The sequence below is a fragment of the Panthera pardus genome, unplaced genomic scaffold (genome assembly GCF_024362965.1).
Source record: "Panthera pardus isolate Hobbes unplaced genomic scaffold, ASM2436296v1 HiC_scaffold_10, whole genome shotgun sequence".
Taxonomy (NCBI): Eukaryota; Metazoa; Chordata; class Mammalia; order Carnivora; family Felidae; genus Panthera; species Panthera pardus.
Window position 1 is genome coordinate 28,679,539 of NW_026526655.1, and position 20,595 is coordinate 28,700,133.

General features: G+C 44.5%; 1 long non-coding RNA gene across 4 annotated transcripts in view; it reads left to right on the forward strand.

The window, feature by feature from the left end:
- Positions 1–20,595, forward strand: part of LOC109265161 (uncharacterized) — a 75,586-nt gene that overhangs the window by 18,397 nt on the left and 36,594 nt on the right. For 2 of the 4 annotated variants that reach the window (XR_002079059.2, XR_002079058.2), the window contains exon 1: positions 10,492–11,354. The exons of the other annotated variants lie outside the window; for them this stretch is intronic. This is a non-coding gene — a long non-coding RNA (uncharacterized LOC109265161). Of the gene's footprint in view, positions 1–10,491; positions 11,355–20,595 lie in introns of those variants that run through there. 4 annotated transcript variants of the gene reach the window in all.

Here is a 20,595-nt window from a genome sequence, read left to right on the forward strand (position 1 = left end):
ACGGCGCCTCAGAGGCATCCATTGAATACTTGTTGAATTGTACTGAACTCTGATAAATCTGCTGACTGAGACCACCACAAGGTGCAGTGGAAATATATGGAAAATGGCCTGCACTGAGCAGGTTAAGAAAGACTTTGTGAAGGAGCTAATGTCTCAGCTGGACTTGTTTCTGGATAAACAGAGTGAGGAGACCCAAGGAACCATGGGAAGCAATGAGATCACAGATGCAAAGTAGTCCCTTGGGTGTTGTTTCAGGTGGAAATTTAGATCGGACTCAACTTATATTACCGTTCTGAGTAAGGAAGTCAAGCTCCATTGGGAAAACCCTTTGTAAACAAATGTGTCAATAAAGCTTAGGTCTGTCTGGCTGTACCTCATTATCACAGTCAGCACTGGTAACATTTCATGGTCAAACTGCATTGGCCAGGAATTTCAATCTGACTAGCCCCAATCTTCGTTTTGGTCAGTAGAGTGGCTGGTAATGAAATGATAAGGTTCTGCTAGCCAAAGTAGCAGTTAAGGAAGTTTATAATGAATATCTTTAGAAAGAAATGCAATGGCACAGAGCTTTTTCTCATTTGAGGTGTTCTTTCTGTGCACACCAGGGTTGCCTCAGAGATAGAGTCCTAGCTATTCAGTACTTGGGACACAAATCCACTCTCAAATCAGCTTTGTAACTTACAGTGTATGATTTATGTGTTCTTGACAATCTGTGCCATCTGGTGGCTTCATATTAAATAATATTCTTGATAATTAGACATCAAGCTCAGTTGTTTCTAGCTGTTGGAGGAGTGTATGTGCTGTCAGCATGTAAATATAACACATTTTAGAATTGTACATTCTTTACAATGCTTAGCTGCACCCTTGGAATTTCAGTAGGCAGATCCAAAGCCCTTTCTGCCTTCCCAGTTTTGACTCTTTTCATAGAATTACCTAAGCTCGGTCCCTGGATGACATACATTAATCAATGTGCATTATTTAAATGACTACATCAAATAAATTTTGATCCAGAAGAAACATATGGCTTAAGCCTCAAGGTGCCGGGGAAACCCCTGAACTGAAGTTGGACACTCAACCAACTGAGCCACCGAGGTGCCCCTAAACTTAGTGCACTCTTGTGTCTATAAGATAGGACTCATCATAGTACCTATTTAAGCCTTTATGAGAATCAGTATGCCTAACAGGAGTTAATATATGGAAGTCTTTGTTTTTATTAGTAGATTTAATTTTTTAGAACAGTTTTGGATCCACAAAAAAAGGAAACAGTATGGAATATATATACCTATATATCCTCCCCTCACCCTGCCTCAAGCTCAGTTTCTCCTTATTAACATTCTGCAGTAGTAGGTATATTTGTTAACAATCAATGAACCCATATTGATACGTTATTATTAACCAAAGTCTGTAGTTTATTTGGATTTCCTTAGTTTTTAGGTAATATCATTTTCGGTGTTAGGACCCAGCCAGGAAACTCTATTGCACCCAGTAGTTGTGTCTCCTTAGGTTCCTTTAGCTGTGACAATTTCTCTGACTTTCATGTTTTTGATGACCTTGGCAGTTTTGAGGGATACCGGTGAGGTATACTGTAAAATGCCCCTCTCGTGAAATTTGTCTTTGGCACCTTTGAAGGCTTAAAAAAGTGTTGGTTATTAGTATTATTACTTCATATTCAGATTAAAATGTGGAGCAGAGGTGGGATGTTGAGGGGGAGGTAGTTTTGGTGGAAGGTCAGTGTTTAAAAGAAAGATTTATTTTGAGGCTTGGTCATTTTATCAGTGCTATTAAACTGGACAGATCTGGTTTGCCTACATCCACCCTTCCATCTGTCCATTTGATTCAGTAAATATTCACCAAGTCTATTGTAAGGGTAGACGTGTGTTAGATGTTGAGGACTGGATGACAAGGAAAACAAAACTCTCCTCATGGAGTTTCTGGTTAAATAGGGAGATAGTTAATAAGCAACTAAAGGAATAATCTGAAAGATAGCCTGTGACAAGCAAGGAGAATAAGACATTTGTATATTAAAGAATAGCTCAGTAGGGGAGAGGAAGGAGGACGACTTTATTAGGCTACTTTATTAGGATGGTGTATTAGTTAGAGTCAGAGCTGACTAGGAGGAACAGAAAACAAAAAACGGAGGCTTAAGCAAAATGGGAATTTCTTGGTCCTGTTCAGGAGGTCAAGGAGGTGGTCCAGAGCCAATGTGGCAGCTCCACAGCGTCAGGACTCTCTCTCCTTCCCTCTTGTTGTTCTGCTGTGCATGGCTTCATTCCCAAGGATCATCTCATGGCCTAAGACAGTTTCTGGGGCTCCGGCCATCACATCTGAATTCCAGCCAGCATGAAGGTGAACGACACAGACAAGGGGACAGCCATTTTCCCATTTTTGCTTACTTCTTGCTGACCTAAACTTAGCTGTGGCCTTACCTGGCCATTTTACCTAGTCTTTATCCAGGTGGCCAGATATTCCAGTTAAACATCAGAAGTGTGTTTACTACAGGGGCGCCTGGGTGGCTCAGCCAAGCGTCCGTCTTCAGCTCAGGTCATGATTTCAGGGTTTGTGGGTTCGAGCCCCCCATTGGCCTCTGTGCTGACAGCTCAGAGCCTGGAGCCCGCTTCAGATTCTGTCTCCCTCTCTTTCTGCCCCTCCGCCACTCATGCTTTGTCTCTCGCTTTCTCTCTCTCAAAAATAAACAAGTATTAAAACAAAACAAAACAAAACAAAAAACCCAAAGAAGTGTTATTGCTATGGAACAGCAGTTGTAAATGCATCAGAATCACCTGCAAGGCTTGTTGAAACACAAGTTTCTCATTCAGTAAGAGGCAAGAAATTGCATTTGTAGCAAGTTCCTAGGTGTTGCTGCTAATGCTGGTCCAGGACCACCCTTTGAGAACCACTCCCCTAGAAGATGGAGAGCGTGAGTGTTTGGGGAGCGGTCTCTGATTTGGAGCGTAACTTGGTCTTTGATCCTTCACGTGTTTGTACTGAGACAGATTATGCTTTCTGAGGTCAAATGTCTTTAATGTGTCAAGTCTGGATAGCTATGCATAATTTAGTCATTTTTGTAAGAGCTTGGTGTTTTGGTTGTCTACTGCTATGGAACAAACTACCCCCAAACAAACTGAATTAATCCGCTTGTGATTTTGGAGTCTGCAATTTGAGCAGGACTCATGGAGAAGACTTGCCTCTCTTCTCCATATGTGGGCCGGTTGTGACTAGGGCTGGAGGGTGCAGTACGGCTCCACTCACACAGCTGGGGCTGGGAGCCTTGGTGCTTCTCCAGGAGACTCTTTCTAGTAGTATAGGCTGAACGGCCTTACCTGGAGGCTTGGGGCTCCAAGAGGATGAGATGGAGATTCTAAGGCTTCTTAAGTCCTGAGCCTAGAAATCACACTGAGTCAGTCCCTCCTGCCAGATTCTGTCGGTCAGAGCGAGTCACAAAGCCAGCCCAGATTCAAGGGGAGAGAGGAAGTAGACTCCAACTCCTGCTGGGAACAAAGAGTGGCAAAGTCACCTCAAAAAAGAGTACGCGGTTGAGAGGGATTATTGTAACTGTCTGGCAATAGTCTGACATAATCGGGAATGAGGATGTCAATTTTATAATCGGAATCCCTTATACTTGTAACTATGAACATAGACCATTCATTGTATTTTATCCTTACCAGGACCAGGCACTTCCAAAATTTTTTGGTGCACCGCTAGAAAAGAAGTGTGGCAAGATCAACAAGAGGTAAAGAAATACTCTTTGTGGAGATGTGTTTAGAAACACACACACACACACACACACACACACACACACACACACAATGTATGGTATCATATTACAATCAGGATAGCAATTACTTTTTACAATCAGGATTGTAGAAAGTCTTGTTGGTTATTGTAAAAAGTTTTCCCATGCCTTTATAGATATAAAAGTTCAAACACGAGGAGAACGCGATTTGGAAATAAATTCATAAGTATTTTCCTGTTGGCCTTCTTTAGGCACATGGCTATTTTGATTGAAAGTTGTGATCTCATGTTTTGAAAGTCAGCATTTAAAAAGTAATGTTCTCATACCCGTTCACTATGAATTAATGCTCTAAAAGAGGTCAAGTTTACAGTATATTTTTATTTGTCGTATGATACAGGCTAAGGGTAAGAGCCTCTCCTCCCACCCCTAATGAAATCTCTACAGGTGCTTGAAATTTTATCGGGAGTGACTGTGTGTTCAGGCACTGCTCATCTTTGCCGGATTCTTACGTAGCAAATACTTCTGGGAAGGGAACGGTGGACGTAAGTGGCACTGGATTATGAATAATTTAGAGGAACAGTCTTCTCAGAGAATCCTGAGAGTCCTGGATGCCTTTGGAAGAAGGGGTTGCTGAAGGCAGGCGCTTGGCAGGATGGGGTGGGAGGGTGAAGAAGGCTAAGATAGAGTTACCAAGCCCCAATTTCTCTGCCTCGAACAGACTGCTGCCTAGGTGGCATGCATTAGGCTTAGGTGATGTTAAAATAACCAATTCCATACTGGCTTTTTATTGTGGAGAGAACATTTTGTTCCTATCATATGATATCATACATTCTGTGTGTGTGTGTATGTGTGTGTGTGTGTTTCTAAACACATCTCCACAGAGTATTTCTTTTTTTTTTTTTTAATTTTTTAACATTTTATTTATTTTTGAGACAGGGAGAGACAGAGCATGAACGGGGGAGGGTCAGAGAGAGAGGGAGACACAGAATCTGAAACAGGCTCCAGGTTCTGAGCTGTCAGCACAGAGCCCGACGCGGGGCTCGAACTCACGGACAGTGAGATCATGACCTGAGCCGAAGTCGGACCCTTAACCGACTGAGCCACCCAGGCGCCCCAAGAGTATTTCTTTACCTCTAAAATAACTCCAGCCTCCTGCTTTGAGGTCTTTCTCCTATAAGAACTTTCAGCTTTTGTGATTTTCCTTTGGCATGGAGTACCTCTTCCAGCCCTTCCTTCTCACCCTATTTTCCAAAGGCCAGCAGACAGTGCTGGCGTGCTCCTGGGCCTGTAAGGTTGCTGGCCCACTGTGGGAAAATTCCAGCTCGGGCGGGGACCATGCTGGTTGTTCACCAGGTGTTGAACGGACCGCAGAGCGGAGCTGCCCCACAGCCTGTGTTTTCCTCGTTTGAATAGCAAGCTTATTTCCGTCTTTGATTTTCTGAAGGGCACTTGGTCTCTCCTTTTCATGTGTGCCTTGGCCTGGGGAAAACTAATCCAACTCCAAAGCCCTGAAGAGTTACATATGAGGGAGCTGCCTTTGTTCAGGGAGCTAACACAGTGTGATTTTATTATTCCTGCAGAAAGCCAGGGCCTGCTTGGCGGTTCAGATGAAAAGCTCTGTGACTAACAGGATTCTTTCTTCGTTTCTTTCTTTTTTTGGGTTACATTTCTCCCATTAGCTGCCAGGTTGTTTCACAACATTTCTCCGGGCTGAAGTGATTTATCATGCAGGGGGAAAGAGAAGTGGGGACTGTCTGCTCTCCTTTTACCTCCTGCCAGCAGGGCTCCTGCTCCTGCAGGCGGGACAGGCCAACAGCCGTTACTTAGGTGGGGTGAGGCGAGAAAAGGAAAGTTGACTCACAGCGGTTACCGATCTGGAGAAGGCCCGGGATATGGGGCAGTGAGCCAGTTGGGGTGCAGTCTGTCTCCTGGTTCTCCCTCCTGGAGCCAAAGGCTCTTGGAAGACAAGGCTTTGTTTTGCAGCCAAAGTCAAGATGGAGGTCCTTCTGCTGTGGTCCTGGGGATCTACTCCATACGGATTTTACAGTGCGCCAGAGGCTGCTGACCTGGAACCGGAGTGGCCAGGCATTCTGTCTCTTTTAAGCCTCCGTTGCAGGCTTCCTCCCCGACCCCCTAAGCTGCTTGGCGGGATCCCAGGGGATACCCACAGGCTGTTGAAGGCTTCTCTTGTTGCAGTGTCCTGTCTTGCTCTCCTCAGTCACTCTTTTCTTCCCAACTGCTTCACGGAGGCGAGGCGAACATGTGTTTTTGAAAATAAGTGGCCGTCGGGCAAATCCAATTAGTAGCTTAGTGTCATGACAATAGCTGAAGAGCCAGGTGATAAAAGCCTCTCTAGTCTTGACAGCTTGCAGAGGTCCACCTGAAGACCAGGTGAGCCTTGGGCAAGGAATGAATTGGAGGAAGGCGCTAATTTGCTAACAAGGTGGCCCAACCAGATGTCAACCAGTGCAGAACAAATGTAAATATGGTCCCTGCCCCTGCCCTGTATCCCGCTTGGGGAAATCTGTGCTGATGAGTCCTCCAGCCTTCAGCCTCTGTGGGTGGGCTCCATCTAACCCCTAGAAGCACCGCAGTTTCTGAGCCGGTCCTGACGAGTAGAGAGTGTACCAGTGTTCTATAAAGGTGTAACCGGAAAAGAGAGACCATGCTGAGCAGTTGAAACAGAGGGAATTTAATGCAGGTAACTGTTTATACAGGAGGGAGGGGTGGAGAGCTGAGAACCCAAAGAACAGTAACAGCTGAAAGCCACAGTTACTTCTAAACTGGAGGCCAACAGGGGGGAGATGCTTGTTTACTAAAGCGGGGGAGGCATGAGGGTCGTGTGGTGGAAAACTACCTTGGGTCTGTCTGGTGAAAGCCGGAGCCAGAGAGGAGATGCCAGAGACACTGCCTTCGGCAGAGAGGGGGGGGGGGGGCAAAATACCCCGGGAAACACAGCTCACAAGGGTCAGTCTCCTGGGATCCAGCACAGAGCCAGAGATAAGGGCTGACCCAGACAAGGAGGCTGTGTGTATAGGTGTGGGGGGGTGGGGGAGAGGGGGGTAGGGAGACATCACGAGAGAGAGCGCTCCCACTCAGAATCGAGTCTTCCTGGGAGCAAAGCTTGTGTGTGCAGTACCAGAAATGACTCCTGGCTGCCATGAAATGTACCACTCCTGTCAGCGGCTAGTACGGGAGAGCGGCTAGTACGGTCAAGAGAATTACTGTATATAGTTCTTGCTAGGAATGTGGGTCACATGGATGTATGCATTTATTCAAAAAGCACTGAACTATAATATTTAATCTATACCTCAATAAAACATAAAAGTATACACACATAAAGAACATCAGGCTCTGGAATCCCACTGTCTGTTTGCGAATAGCTGGCTCCAGACTGAATTGTGTCTCCTCCTTCCACCCCCCAAGTTCATATGCTGAAGCCTTAGCTCCCAATGTGACAGTACTTGGAGACAGGGCCTTTAAGAAGGTCACTAAGGTTAAATGAGTTTATAAGGGTGGGCCCCTAATCTGATAGGATGGGTGTCCTTATAAGAAGAGAGAGAGAGAGAGGTGCCTGGGTGGCTCAGTCGGTTAAGCGTCTGACTTCAGCTCAGGTCATGATCTCATGGTTCGTGAGTTTGAGCCCTGCATCAGGCTCTGTGTTGACAGCCTGGAGCCTGCTTCAGATTCTGTGTCTCCCTCTCTCTCCACCCCTCTGCTTGCCCTCTGTGTGTGTGCGTCTCTCTCTCTCAAAAATAAATGAACATTAAAAGAATTTTTTTAGTAAAAAAAAAAAAAAAGAAGAGAAAGAGAAGCCAGTGATCTTTCTCTTCCCCACATGAAAGAAAGGCTGTACGAGGGTGACAAGAAGGCAGCCGTCCGCAAGTCAGGAAGAGAGGCTTCACCAGAGAACAACTCTGCCAAGCACGGCCATCTTGCTCTTTGAGCCTCCAGAATGCCGAGGAAATGAATTTTTGTTCTGAAACCACCCAGGCCGTGGTGCTGTGCTGCAGCAGCCTGAGCCAACTAATATACTGGGCTGTGCGATTTTGAGCAAATCACACATCTGTCTACCTTAGTTTCTTCCTCTGAAAAATGGAGATAATAAAAACTCCCCCCTCACGGGGTTTTTGGGAGAATTAAGTAAAATACGAGCACTTGCCATCCAGTAAGTAAGCACCTATCACTCTTGCTGTCCAGACCCTTGAACTTCTGCCTCGGTATCCCTGCCTGGAATTCTGGGTCCCACCTATCATCAGGTGCTGTCTCCAGCCCCTTAGCCTCACACAAGATCTTGCTGCTCTCCCTGTGTCCTCCTCCTGGCCTCCTCCAGCCAACATTTGGGGTCCAGCCGGCATTGCTCAGAACTGTCACCTGCCTTTCTTTTAGCTGTCTGTGCTCCACTTGGTGACACCATCTCCACCCCGAGAGTGTCATGTCCTTAACAATTACCCACTTTGGTCCATTTACCTAGTGGCTTGTGGCTGAGCCAGCCGTATCAGTTTCCCATGACCCCTTCCTTTCTGGTCCTGGTTCCATCCCACCAGCCTGGGTGCTTAGGTTGGCCCAGCATACTGCTCACCTCCTTGAGTGATGCAGGCTACTTGTGCAGACGCACGGGGCTGTGGCCGCTCTAGATTTTTCTGTCTAGAAATGCACTGGGCTGGAGAGGGGTGAGTGGATGAGCTTGCTTTTATTTGTATAGCAAACATGCTGTTTTGTTTGTTTCTTTGTTTGTTTAAAACTTACACTGTGGACTTACTAGGGTTGGCTTTTGGGGAAATGGAAACTATGTGTGTGTGTGTGGGGGGGGGGGTTGGGGGGCCGTAGTCAGAGGCAGATTGGATACAACTTCCCAGCCTCAGTCCCTTACTGGGCACGTTGTTGCTAGTTTTATGTGGTCTGGGAATCTGTGGTTGGCTGTCTGAGGTTTGCTGGGTCGTTTGTAAAGCAGGGGATCTCAAGTTTGTAATGAATCGCGCCTATTAGTTTCCAGTTACCGCATATCTCAAGTTTAATGGCACAAAGCAACACACACTTATTAGCTCAGGGTTTCTGAAGTTTTTAGCCTCTTAAAATTACATAAATGGTACAAGCTGGTAAGAACAAGTTTAAACATCGAGAAGATTATAAAGTAAACATGATGCGTGTGTCCTGAACCTACTCTGTTCCAACTCTCCCAGAGAAATGATGACCCAGTCTTACTAGTTACTGTCAGTACATCTATCCGAATTTTTTTGCATGCTTAGAGGAACATATGCTCACACACTACACTCCCTCTTTTTTTTTTTTTTTTTTTTTTTTTTTTAACAAGGATGCTCTCATACTTCACTTAGGTGGGACTTCTGTTTGCAAGTGATAGAAACTCTACCTCGACCATTTGGGGCAAAAAGAGGAACTCACTGGCAGAAGAATTTAAACCACAGGACTCAGTCTCTTGGCCTTTTGTCTCTGCTTCTCTCAGACCAGCATTCTCCACAAGCTGGAACTCTGGTCACGAGAAGCTGCCTGGCTCCCCACTCCAGGCTTCCCGTGCAGAGGGCTTATCCCTCGCCTTCAGCTAAATAAAGCATTCCCAAGAAGGATGTTGATCGGTCATGAGTATCATTTAAGGTGTTTTTGGGAGGAACCTGGGTGGCTCAGTCGGTTAAGTATCTGACTTTGGCTCAGGTCATGATCTCTCAGTTTGTGAGTTCCAGCCCAGCGTCGGGCTCTGTGCTGACAGCTCAGAGCCTGGAGCCTGCTTCGGATTCTGTGTCTTTCCCTCTCTCTGCCCCTCGCATGCTCATGCTCTGTCTCTGTCTCTCAATAATAAATAAATGTTAAAAAAAAACATTAAAGTACTTTTGGCTGCAAATAACAGAAACCCCAAGAGCGAGTGACTTAATAGGGGTTTATTCTTTTCATGGAACAAGATGTCTAGAGGTACACGGTTGTTCTTGTAGCCCAGTGATGCCATAGATCTGGGTCAGTTTCTTGGCAATTCTCTTTGTCTTCCCCTCGGGGTTGCAAGGTGGGTACAGCAGCTGTAAACATCATGTTCTCATTTGACAGTGTCTTTTTTTTTTTTAAGTTTATTTATTTGGAGAGAGACTGAGACAGTGTGAGTCAGAGAGGGGCAGAGAGAGAGAGACAGCGAATCCCAAGCGGGCTCCGCGCTGTTAGCACGGAGGCTGATGTGGGGCTCGAACTCATGAAACCGAGAGATCATGAGCTGAGCCAAAACCAAGAGTCGAACTTAACTGAACTTAACTGACTGAGCCACCCAGGCAGCCCAGCTTCTCTCAAAAGCAAAACCTGAGACAAAGGCTTTTGTGATGGCAGGGAGATGATGGCAGGGAGCAGGGGTAAGGACTGAGGGAGTGAATCGGGGAAAGAGGGACAGCCAACAGAAGGATGCATTACTGACCTGCTGGCACCTCCCGAGGGGCTTATGAACTACATCTCAGGACTGTCTGCTGGGGGACAAAGAGGGAAACATTTTTCTATCCACAAGCTCCCTCCTCCCCTAACAAAACAATATGACAATAAATATATTTTCCAGTCAGCGTATGTGTATGTGGTATACACAGTCCATAGCCACATCATCATACAGATGAACCACACTTACGTATTCTATTAATGGATATTTACACTGGTTTTATATCAAGTTGTCATAAACATTGAAAGGGGCTCCCCCCCGCCCTGCTCTGGTCCCAGAACCAAGGAACTTTCATCCCATTTCAGGACTTTGGCACATTGAAAAAATATAGCAATATTTCATCTTGCCAAAACATAACTAATTCACACTAACCTATTCAGAGCAAAAATAGAAAAGAGGTAAAAATAGCTTCTAAGTAGCCAAATAGGTGTCAAAGAGTCACAAATTCCAGCTGGAATGGGCAGTCGTGTGTGCGATGTCACTCCAGCTTGGGCTGAAATCTCACGTACTTGTTAAGAGACAGCTTTGTTAGCCTGTCCAATCTCACTTTGCTTACAGTTCTAACTAGCTTGGCATCCTAGTCACTATTTCCACAAATGACAAGGGGAAGGAAGCCACTCAAGGAAGCCACACTGCCAGCTCAAACCAGAAGGGGGACCACAGACGGCAACAAAAACAACACAGCAGAAACAACAACCCAAAACCTTTTTTTTAAAATGTCCCAAACATGCAAAAGAATACTGGTATTTTACCGACTCTGTGGAACAGGAAGAGAACGGAGGTTCACAGCCAGAAAGAATTGTCGCAATCACGTTCGGAGTGCTCTTTCCAAGGCGTGGAGATGAAGGATTTGTTTTTTGCTGTTGTATCTTTTCACGCAGTATTGATTCAGTACCATTGTTCTTGTTGCACAATATTTTGGAGAGATTTCCCAATATGTAGGTTTCGAATGATGAAAACGTTGATTCTAAAATCTCTGGGGAACATCACTGTCCAAACAACTGGTTTCCATGGAGTTTTAGCCGAGAAGTTTCATCCAGCAAATTGGTTGGGTAACCACAGAAAATGATTTCTCTGCCTCTCTGCACGAGGGGGTGATGCTGACCAGACTTCGCCTGTAAACCAGGGCGGTGGTGCTCCATTTCGTGAGTACGCGGGGACAGTCACCGGCCATCCTTGCACAGTGATGGGTTAAGGCAGGTAAGCAAGTATTGAGACTTTTATCCATCCTCCTAGAAAATTTCCAGAAATGCTAGAGGTGAGCTGGAATGGAGGGGGCAAGAAAATAATCTGTCTCCAGGAAGAAAGGAATTTGGGAACTTTTTCTGCAAAAGTTCTATATATAACAAAATGTCACTTATTTCTTGCTCAGTTTGTCTAATTAGGAAATGGTTATATCCCAGCTGTGGCATCAGTTAACCAGGATATTAGTGGCTTCGTGAGTGTGTGTGCATGTGTGTGCTCCCAGTGCTCCCTTGAAATTTAGTTAGTAGCATTGACTAGAGAATTTTTTTGCTTTGTTCCAGAATCTTGTTACTTATTATTGTTAGTAATGTTACCACTCCATTTTGGCCATTCACTTCTTGCCCAGTATTTCTTCCTCTGTTCTTCCTGGGTGTTTTGTTTTGTTTTACATGTTGTGGTAGACCAAATAAGGGCCCCCTGCAAAGGTATTCCTGCCCAGACATGGTGTGTATGTTTCACTACATGGCAAGAGGAATGGAGGCTGCAGATGGAATGAAACTTGGTCATCAGCTGGCCTTAAAATAATGAGATTATGCTGGATTATCTGGTGGGCCAATGTAATCATGGGATTCCTTTACAGGGCAAGGCAGAGGCAAAAAAAAAAAAAAAAAAGAAAAAAGAAAAAAAACCCAAAACAAAACACACACAAAACAAAACAAAACTCAGAAACAGGGAAATGGCACTGTGAGGAAGGCCTCCCACGGATGACTTTGAAGATGGAAGGGAGCCACAAGCTAAGGCATGTGCAGCCTCTGGAAGTGGAAAAGGGGAGAAAAATAGATTCTTTTCTAGAGTCTCCAGAAAGGAATGTAGCCTTGCTGACACCTTGGTTAGTCCAGGGAGACCCATTTGGAACTTCTGACTTCCCGAACTCTGAGATAATCAATTTCCGTTCTCTTAAGCCACCGAGTTTGTGATAATTTATTCCGGCATGTGTTTATAAATTACATTTAAGACGTATTTATGAAGTGTTTGCTGTGTGCTCAACATTGTGCTTGGGGAGAAGATACAAAAGTAACGGAAATGTTGTCACACCTTCTCACAAGTGATTGGTATTTCAGAGGATGAAATAAAGTTTATTTCTGTTCTACACACTATTAGCTATCATTATGTAATGCTCATAGTTGCATAGGCAACGTGATTGATCTAATCATCCATGTTTCTTGGTGCCTTTTCTGTGCCAGGCACTGTGTGTGCAATAAGGGAGATACAGTGCTGAACAGATACAGTTACTTAATATGACCAGGAAGAATTGTTCATTTCTACTACAACCCAGTCTGCTCCTCCTGCAATCTTTTCCTAATCTCCCAGTTCCTCAAACTCCAGATCTACAAAATCATTGGAGCAGAGGTTTTCAACCGGTGGTGTATGTGATTGCTGTGGTGGACGTGAAGGGGCAGGTGAAAATACAATGCCTAGCCCTGCCCCTGGAGATTCGGACCTAGTAGTCTGAACAACCATTGGGCTATAGGTTTTTTGGTAAAAGCTCCCAATGGAATTATTTACCTTGTTTTAGAGAGTGAGATAAATAGAGCCCTAATGGGCTACAAAAGAAATTACATGTTAAATATTTTTTTAAATCCTTATTTATTTTTGAGAGAGAAACAGAGATAGAGAGATAGAGAGAGAGAGAGAGAGAGAGAGAGCAGGAGAGGGACAGAGAGAGAGGGAGACAGAGGATCCAAAGCAGGCTCTGCACCAACAGCAGAGAGCCTGACGTGGGGCCCGAACTCATGAATTGTGAGCCAAAGTCGGGCGCTTAACCGACTGAGCCACCCCGGCACCCCTTGTCTTTTATTATCATATAGGTGGTATCATGTCATTTAATTACAATGTAATATGATTATAAATTAACAAGAGAGTCACTCAAAATCTATACATTTGGGAATTAAAGCACATTCCTAAGTAATTCGGTTTTTGGATAAAAGAGGGAGTCAGGTGGCGCCTGGGTAGCTCAGTCGCTTAAGCGTCCGACTTCGGCTCAGGTCACGATCTCACAGTCCTTGAGTTCGAGCCCCGCGTCAGGCTCTGTGCTGACAGCTCAGAGCCTGGAGCCTGTTTCGGATTCTGTGTCTCCCTCTCTCTGACCCTCCCCTATTCACGCTCTGTCTCTCTCTGTCTCAAAAATAAATAAACGTTAACAAAAAATTTTTTTTAAATTAAAAAAAAAAGGGAGTCAGGGTAAAATCGCAAAATATTCAGAATGAAACCCCAAGGAAAGTAGCAGGTATCAAGACCGTAGAAAGCAGCCCACGTGGCATTCAGAGAGAAATTTCTCGCCTGAAGTTTATTAGAAAACAAGAAAGATTGAACATCAAGTACCCAGCTTAAAAAGATACAAAAGAAACAACAACAACAAAATCCCAAAGAACGGATGAGTTTGCAGACGTTTAAATACAGAAGCAAAATTAATGAAGCAAAATGATCTTAGTGGAATTAAGAAGACCCCAAATTTGTTCTTTAAAAAAAAAATGAATGAAACAAACTTCGGTTTTAATAAATAAATGGTATTTGTAGTGACGGCAGCGACAGTGGTAGTAATAATTCAGAAACGTGTATATGATGCTGGGTGTCAGACATTTATTCCCTGCTAGGCATGCGTGTGCTTCCTTACGTTTCTGGGCCCTCTCACCCGTGAGTCAAATGCTGGCCCTTGAACTGTCAGCAGAGTAGCAGATGTGCTGGTCAGAGCCTGTGTGGGATCCTGTCCCTCTGTTTTTTCCGCTCCCGGTGCTGCTGTGAGCTTGCAGGCCAGGTGCCGAGATAGTGAAGCAGCCTGGATGACTGTGTCCCCAAAGAAGGACGGGTACTCTGGGGAGTTGTTCAGTTGACATAGCACTCTGTGGGAGCAAGAAATGTAACTTTCCTGGGCGAAGTCACTGGCTCACGTTTTAATGCAGCATAGCCTGTCTCCTCCTGACTGAGCCACGTTTCATAAAATGTGTGCGTTCTAGAGTACCTCTCCGTCATTAGATAGATAAACACCTACAACTTCGTCAATGTATTATGAAAGTGTAGCTGCAGGAAGAGAGTGGAAAAGGAAGAAGCTGAACTCTTCAGAGTTTGTTAATTTTCCTGCTCATTGCCAGACAAATATGGCTGAAGTCCCAATCATTTACCAAGACCTACTGGCCCAGGTTGTTTGTGTCCACAAACATACATACACCTCAAAGCCTGTAGTAGGGAAGGGTTTCCAGACACCTTCTTCACTGTCTTCTGTTTAGAATATTGCTTTGAATTTGTTCATGTACTGTTGCTTTAGAAAGATAGTAAGACTCGCCATCAGCTCCTTTTTTGAATGTCTAACTCCGATAGGCTATTAATGTGATTTATCGCAATGAACTCGTTACAGCATTTTCCACCAAAATGAGAAACTGGAAATAAAACACAACTGACGGGTCCCTGCGTTAGGTGACTTGTAACTGAATTTGATCTGATTTCAATGCTAATTCTCATGTTCAGAGTGCAAAAGGGCAAGCCACTCATTCACATTCATTGAGACGCTAGTTCCGTATTATTTGTGTAAGTACGTTGGAAAGTCTCATGTTTCTGAAATGTATGGAATATTGAAGCATGCAGTGGTTTGGCATATGAAGTCAGCTTGTCTGAGTTCATATCCTAACCCTAGCACCTTACTAGCTGGGTGAACATGGGCATTATTAAATCCTTATTAAACTGAGACTCAGTTTCCCGTTCTGTAAAGTGGGAGCGACAATAGCTACCACCTCAAGGAGTTATGGTGGGGGTTAGAGGTGACCCTCCATGTAAACTGCTCAGTAGGTGTTGTTATGGATGCTGGTGGTGGGGTGGTGACGCTTATGACCAGGCAGGTTTGAGAGTAGTCCGGTCACACGGGGCTGGCCCTCAGGAGCAGCTCTGCCTCTTACTGGCTGGGCATCTTTGAGGAACGTACCCTCTCTCATTTTCCATTTTCTCACACATGAATGAGGATGATTATAGTTATCTGGTACACCTGTTGGGAAGATGAAATCAAATAGAGTATTAAAAATAGTGTTTAGCAAAGAGATGGGTATACAAGGCACTTAAAAAATGATAGCTATTATTATGAAAACCGAAAATTGGAAAACTGCTATTTAGTTTACCTATATAGTACAGATATCATTCAAACTAATATTCCCTCTTACCATGACCTTCCACTCCTTCCTGTGGCATTAGACATTGCGATTATTATTTTCTGAATTACAGGTTAGATTCTGATACCAAGAGTTCCAATATGCTATCTGATTTTTTTTGGTTTTATATTTTTTTAATACCTACGTTTCATGAAGTTTCATACTTGGAAATTTGAAAATCTTTTTATTGTCGTGATACAGACTTGAATTGTCCCCTCTGGGTTTCACTTGCAGTCCACGTTTTTTGCTTTTCCTCTTTTTTCTCCTTCTTTCCTTTTCCCCTCAGTCTTCCTTCTAATCTTTCATCCTTGACTTCTTCCCTTTCCTCTTTATAATTAGAGACACGTCCCCACTATAATCCTGGAAACTCCCTGTAACACGAAGGACTAGATCTGTTCTGTGGAACAGCAACACCGAGAAAGCAACCTCAAGTGAACGCTGACCTTTTTGGGTACCATATGTCCATTTAATGATCATCTACTCTGCCACACAGAGGCTACTATGGCGCCTATGGTTTTTGCTCTCATTTCTGCCTAAACTTGACATTCTTCCAATGCACTGTTAATTTCAGGTTGCGAACGTTGGATACTTTTTTAACCTATGCTTCTTTCTTCGATGCTACTATAAACCTATTAGCCCTCAATTGTCTCTTACTTACTAATTTTAAGTCTTTAAAGAAGATGACACAACCAAATCTAGTTTTGCAAAGTACCTCAACAATATAAAAAGGTATTATTGCTTTTGGGTCAAGTCCTGGCCACGCAGGGAAAGTGTTCCAGGCAAAGCCAACAATTCCTTCCTCAGTTGCCAAGACTATATCCATTTGTCTATTGGCACCAAGTTGTGGGCAAAGCTGAGTTATCTAGATTGCCTCCAATAAAGAAGATTCTCACTTTCTGAAAACGGTATGTTTCATTTCTGGAGAGGAACAAGTACCAATGGTGTTGATGCTACTGTTAATATTAACAGGTATCGTGTGGGGCTTCTTGCCTTTTCTCTGAAGAAGGGAAGGTCATCGTGAGGTTCGGGGAACTGTGCAGGGAATCCTTTCTCCAGGCACATCTGACAAGGCTCTTGGGAGAACAAGGGTGGGAGAGGCAGGAGCAGATTTGTGGTCAAGGGGGCAGAGTTGTGCCCATCCATTTTGGGGAGGCAAGATGGCATAATGGGGAAGAGCCCAGGCTCTGGAGGCAGACCTAGCCCGCTTCAAGAGCCAGCTTTACTGTTTGTTAGTTGTATATGACCTTGTATAATTGTCTAACTTCACCAAGCTTTGGTTTCTTCATCAATTATTTATTTTTTTAATGATTTATTTTTTAAAAAGTTTTATTTTATTTATTTTGACACAGAGAGAAAGCAGGGGAGGGGCAGAGAGAGAGAGAGAGAGGGAGAGAGAGAGGAAGAGAATCCCAAGCAGGTTCCGCACTGTCAGTACAGAGCTCGACGTGGGGCTCGAACCTCGAACTCACAAACCATGAGATCATGACCTGAGCTGAAAACAAGAATCAGACACTTAACCGACTGCACCACCCAAGCGCCCCTCTTCATCAGTTAAATAAAAGCAATAATGGTGGCTTTCCTTCAGGGCTGTGGTGAGGATTGAGAGAGAGCATGCATGGAAACCATTCAACACCGGGCCAGGCACATGTTGAGCTCAGTAAATGTTTAGTATTGTCATGGCTGGTTTTAGAATTACTATTATTGTTCCTATCCTTACTAAATTCTACAATTTAATAATTTAGGTGAGGGATGAGGGGTTTTTGCCTCTTCCAATCAGTTGTGTGATCCTTGACTTCCACCCCTGGCTTTAAAACAGGAATGGCTTATTTCTGCTCATGTGTTTTGTTTTTGTTTTTTTCTGTCTGTTTGACTATAAAGAGGATAAATCATCATCTGTCCTTCCTTCCCGCTCTTTTTCTTATCCATTTGAATACAATAAAACACCTTGCCTAATGTGGGTTTTGCGCTAAGCCACATAGACATCAGAGAAATGTGGTCGCTTGCTCCTGCCATTTGAAATGGGGATTTGGCTACAGTGAATCCCTTCTGATGAGAGAGAGTTGTAGAGGTCTCAGGGCCCTGACTGTTTGGGTCTGAAGGACTCGGGCTCTCGCTACCTCTAGGGGTGATTTCATTTTTGGAGCCTGGGGACTCTGATGGGCTGTTTTTGGTCTGGTGTCAGGGGACTCTGCAGACATCTGCATGACCTTCCCAAAGGCCTCTTCCTCCCTGATTAGCACATGCTGGGGTGTAAGGTGAGTGTCATCTCAGTTCTCCCTGGCCTTTGTCGGCTGCATGGATGCTGGGAGCCTCCGGCTGAAACTGAGAGGTGGCCAGGAAACAAAGGTCTGACAATAGACGGGGTAAGGTCAGTAGTGAAGCTGCAAGGCTGAAATCATAATGTGTGCACCGGGATCTTTTTGGCTTAAGTGACCTGTGGTTGCCATATCACTTCATTTTGTTTTTATGAGTATATTTCTTTACTTACAGAGTGATTTCACATTGAGTAGAAAAATTCAGTCTTTTCCTCCCTGTGTTTTCCTTTACTGTTACGTGCCTATCACATTTGCAGTGCCTCTGACACATCGATCACCAGATATGTGACCCCCACCAAGCAATTATCTGACACCAGTGGGTGTTCTATAGTTCGACTTAATTCTGATATTACTTACCTGGAATTAGGGTCAGATCCCACAGGTCAACAGTTCGGTCAGGAAACGCAGATTGTAGGTCCCCAGGCTACCCACAACTTCTATCCAATTGACTATTGAAGTTCTTATGGCCTCTTCCTCAGGTTTGATTAGTTTTACTAGAGCGGTTCACAGAACTCAGGGAAACACTTATGCTTAGCAGTTTATTGAAGGATCTGATGAAGGAAACAGGTGAAGAGCCGGGTGAAGAGATACATAAGGTAAGGTCGGGGAGGGTCCCAAGCTTCTGTCCCCATGGAGTTGGGGTGTGTCACCCTCCAGCACATGGATGTGTTCACTGGCCTCGAAGCTGCCTGAACCCCATTACATGGGGATTTCATGATGATTTCATGAGACATGATCAGTGATTAGCTACATTTCTAGCCCTTCTCCCTCCTCAAGAGAATGGAGGGTGGGGGGTGTGGAGCTGAAAATTCCAAGCTTCTAATCATGGCCTAGTCTCTCCTGTGACTTCGTTTCATCCAGGAGATATCCAGGAGCCCACCCAGATTCACCTTATTAGAACACAAGACATCCCTATCACCTAGGAAGTTACAAAGGAGCTCTGTGCCAATAATTGGGGGGCAGAGACCAATATGTATTTTCCATTACCTTACATGCACACATCAACTGGTATGATCGTCACAATGACCTTATTTATTTATTTATTTATTTATTTATTTATTTATTTATTTTAATATGAAATTTATTATCAAATTGGTTTCCATACAACACCCAGTGCTCATCCCAACAGGTGCCCTCCTCAATGCCCATCACCCACCCTTCCCGCCCTCCTGCCCCCCATCAACCCTCAGTGTATTCTCAGTTTTTAAGAGTCTCTTATGGTTTGGCTCCCTCCCTCTCTAACTTTTTTTTTTCTTTCCCCTCCCCCATGGGTTCCTGTCAAGTTTCTCAGGATCCACATAAGAGTGAAAACATATGGTATCTGTCTTTCTCTGTATGACTTATTTCACTTAGCTTAACACTCTCCAGTTCCATCCACGTTGCTACAAAGGGCCATATTTCATTCTTTCTCATTGCCACATAGTATTCCATTGTGTATATAAACCACAATTTCTTTATCCATTCATCAGTTGATGGACATTTAGGCTCTTTCCATAATTTGGCTATTGTTGAGAGTGCTGCTATAAACATTGGGGGTGCAAGTGCCCCTATGCATCAGCACTTCTGTATCCCTTGGGCAAATTCCTAGCAGTGCTATTGCTGGGTCGTAGGGTAGATCTATTTTTAATTTTTTGAGGAAACTCCACACTGTTTTCCAGAGCGGCTGCACCAGTTTGCATTCCCACTAACAGTGCAACAACAACATTTTGAAGCAGGCAGGGGCAGTCTTGGCTCCTATGTAACAAAGAGGAAAATGGAGACTTTCCCTAATAAGTCTTCCTAATTAGGTGGCTCCTGGCTCCCGTTCCAAGTGTAGAGTGTTTTTGGCTGGGCTGACTTTATTGCTAGGTAAAGACAATGGTGTGGCTTGAGGTCCATTGGGACAATCTCCAGGCACCAAATTACTTCTACTTTTCTGTAGTGATTTTCTGAAATTCTATCATTTTGAGAAAATCGTACCTTTGATTTAGCCAGTGTCTCTCCAAGCCCTCTCTTTCAAAATGCAAAGACTCCCTAGCAGGGGGAGATAAGTCATAAATGGCAAATCAGTTTGTCCAATTAATTTCTCTTGGCAGCCAGCTGAGACTCGGGTGGTTAAGGATGGAAATGTCGGTGGCAGATGGGGAGAAGGAACCTCTGGAGTTTGAAGCCCTGTCTGAGAAGAGCAGACCTCAGAGAGTGTATTGGTTTTCTATTGCTCTGTAAGAATGACCACAACTTTGTAGCTTAAAATAACACACATTTATCATCTTGCAGCTTCTGTAAGTTAAGAGTCAGGGCATGGCTTAGGTGGGTCCTCTGCCTAAGGTCTCACAAAAGTCCAAGCAAAATGCTGGCTGCGCTGCATTCTTTTCTGGAATTTTGGATCTTTGTCCAAGCTTACAGGGTTTGTTGGCAGAATTCGGTTCCTTGGACCTAGGCCTGAGACCCTCACTTCCTAGAGACTGCCTGTAGTTCCCTGCCCTGTAGCCCCCTCCACAGGCAGTTCACAGCACAGCAACTTGCTTCTTCAAGACCAACCACAGATTTTCTCTCTCGAGTCTCTGAGACAGAGTGTTATACAGCGTAAGGCCACCAGGGGAGTGGCATTTTGAGATTTCACCTGAAAATCTGGATCTTGTTGGGCCCACGTTCTCACTGGGAGACAGCTGGTTGGTGAGTAGCAGGTGTCTACTTGGACATGGAAGGACTCTTTGGTTTCCCAGACTCCTTGCCTTCCTCCGATGCTGCACTCACACCACCACAATC